The following is a 2,943-nucleotide window of genomic DNA, read 5'->3' as shown; positions in this document are numbered from 1 at the left end:
TTAATGCACGTTAAATTTAGTCGTGTTTAAATGCATGCATAGACACGCCCTCTCTGTAGGCTTACCTTTCTCCTCAAATTCCGTCTGCCCAAGGAGGGTACTCCCAATTCTTTTTATCTTGGTTGGAGTTATCAAGATCCACCCATCAGTATAAGTCAATAGCAAGCACTCTGTCCCTGTTCCCAAGATTGTATCATTTAAATCCTGGGTGAATCAACATATAAGCAGGGAATTGCTACACAAGTTCCTGAAACCTATTATACATTATAGTTATGTATCAACAATTCCTTCAAGAAACATTTGGAACAGTGACATTGGGGACACTGAATAACTGGTTGTACTCCATATATCTTCAATTAAAGGTGCCTCTAAAACATATGCACTAAAAGGGAATTCTGCTTTCTGTCAATAACAGAGAAATCCATGTGAAACAGAGTTAGCATACACACGTTCTTTCTTTCTGTTGAACTGTACAGATTCCATTTTCTTAGCATGCAGATAATTCTTGGAATGTTTTGGCAAAGTAACTGTACAACTAAAGCACATCAATTTCATAGGACTGCACAAGTCTGAAGTCAAGCCAAGTTTTCAGTGTTTAGTTATGCAGCTTTTGGAAACCATCTGAAAACTGGGCTCCTTCAAAATACAGTCCATTTGTAAGGAGCATGTCTTTGGTCTTTTTGAGTTTATTTGGTGTGTATGAAATTTACAAGAGATGCAGGAAATAAAATGCATATTCTATAAAGTATATTTTTATATGCTATACTTCGTAAAGAGCTACATTATACAATTTAGGGCCTGTTCATGCTTTGGCAGAAGTCAATGATAAGCTTTGTTTTATTGATGAGAAGTCAAAATGATTTTCTACTTATGTATTTTGGGATAAAACATGAAGTATTTGACTATCCAAAACTGCTACTAAGTGGCAATTTTGAATCAAGGATAACAAACATTCTTTACTTTTTGAATACTTCTTTTACACAGGGGGCAAATCCCAGTAGACAAGTTTACTTGGCTTGCCACTTCTTCTGTGTAACTGGAATGGTTGCAAAGACTGCTCCCAAAATCTCAGAATGTTACAGTTATGGGAGTGCCACTGAATAAAATCATCTTGACAAAACCACACTTCTCCTCTTGCTTTCCAAATTCTTATTTCTTTCCCTATTTGCTGTCATCTTTGACAACTCCCCCATCCTCCCAGTCCCCCTGAGCCTGAAATATGGAAATAAATTTCAGTTTTTCCTTAGACCCATACCTGCAGGCCATCTCCTGCTATTTTGTCTCCATAATAGTTGCCTGGACTACAGCTAGAACCCCTATCCAGACCCTAATCATCTACCTTTAAAACTGCTTTCCTTTTGGATTTCTTCAAACCCACATTGATCCTCTCAGTTCCATTCAAATGCTGCAGCTAAAATCATTTTCCTGTCTGTCACTCAAGCACTGACCATCTATTTTTACCTTACCCTAATGGCTCTACATAACTTTCTGCTTTAGATATGTATGTCACCGCCATTCTCAGATCACCCTGTTCCACCACTGATACTAACGTTCCTCACCCATTTACTTGCTCTCTTCACCTACATGTTCTCTCCAATGCATTAATTATGCATGAACCAAAAGAACATACTAAGTGAATAGTCCATAAAATAATTCCTTTACCCTTTTTTCAGTTTTCTCTTCAGGGTATAGTAAACAGCAAAGAGCTAACACTTAGGCAGAGAACTGCAGAGGATTTCTGAAGTATTTACCTCATTCATGTGTTGTTTAAAGAGAAGATCACAATATACAATAATAGTTAACACATCTTTCTAATATGCTATGTTCAGTTTTAGGCACAAATATTAAAAATGAGACCTCAGAATTAGAAGAGGGTCAGAGTTGGATGTTACGAATAACTATGAAAGGCAAATGAAAAGCAGAGATGGATCCAGAGGGGGTGCGGTGGCATGAGTGTATTTCCCTTTCAGCCTGGACCATGTCACAGGAGCCTCTGGGGACATTTTTTAAAAGTCCCCATAGCAGGTGACTATATCCCCTCACTTCCCCTCCATGCTCAGAGGCATATCCCTTCCTGTCCATCTCCCTCTCTCTCACCCCTTTCTGCTGCTGCTTTCCTTGCTGTGTTGTGGGGCAGCGGAAACTTCCGAGCCACTCCTGCCTGATCCAGTCAGGCTACATGGGGCCTGGTCTCAGCTGGGACAGTGACAGCAGCAACAACAGTGGTGATGGGGGGTTCCCTCTCCCCAAGCCTGCTTTGGGGGGACTGGGGAATGTGGGAGAACTCACTCCCCACCCATTGTCACTAGTGCTGTCCTGTTGCATTCCCAACTGAGCCCAGCCCCTGCACAGCCTGGCTAGAGTGGGCAGAAGTTTCTCTGAAAATTCCCCCACCCCTGGGACAGAGGGGAAAACAGTAGCAGGAGGGAAGGAGGGAGGGAGGGAAGGGATGAAGAGGGAACCTAACTATGATCACAGGCCAGGGATTGTTACCTGATTTTGGGACATCAAGGAAGTTCCAGAAGGCTCCCCCTGCCTGGTCTGCCCACACCAGTAGGTGGGAGAGAGGTGGGGGAAAGACACTAGGAGTAGTGGGTGGGTGCAGCACCCCCTGCAGCTCAGGCTGCATCTTCTGCACCCTCCTTTGCCAAGTCTTGAATCTGCCTCTGGTAAAAACATTTATAGTTTTCACTTTGCCAAAAAGACAAATAAAGAGGCACATAGCAAAAACTTACAAATTAGTGAATTGTATTGAGAAGATTGATCAAGAATTTCATTTCAAAATGGATAAAAGGCTATCAGTGGATAAAAGACAATAGAATCCACTGCCATAAAATACCACCAAGACTGTTCAACTGTTCAACATCTTCATCAGTGACTTGGACAAAGGGCTGAAAAGCACTTTGTTCAAGTTCGCAGATGACACTAAGATGTGGGGAGAAG

The sequence above is a fragment of the Gavialis gangeticus genome, unplaced genomic scaffold, assembly GCF_001723915.1.
Source record: "Gavialis gangeticus isolate Ggan-Ray unplaced genomic scaffold, GavGan_comp1, whole genome shotgun sequence".
Lineage (NCBI taxonomy): Eukaryota > Metazoa > Chordata > Crocodylia > Gavialidae > Gavialis > Gavialis gangeticus.
The sequence above is the reverse complement of the archived record's forward strand: the minus strand, read 5'-3'. Positions refer to the sequence as shown.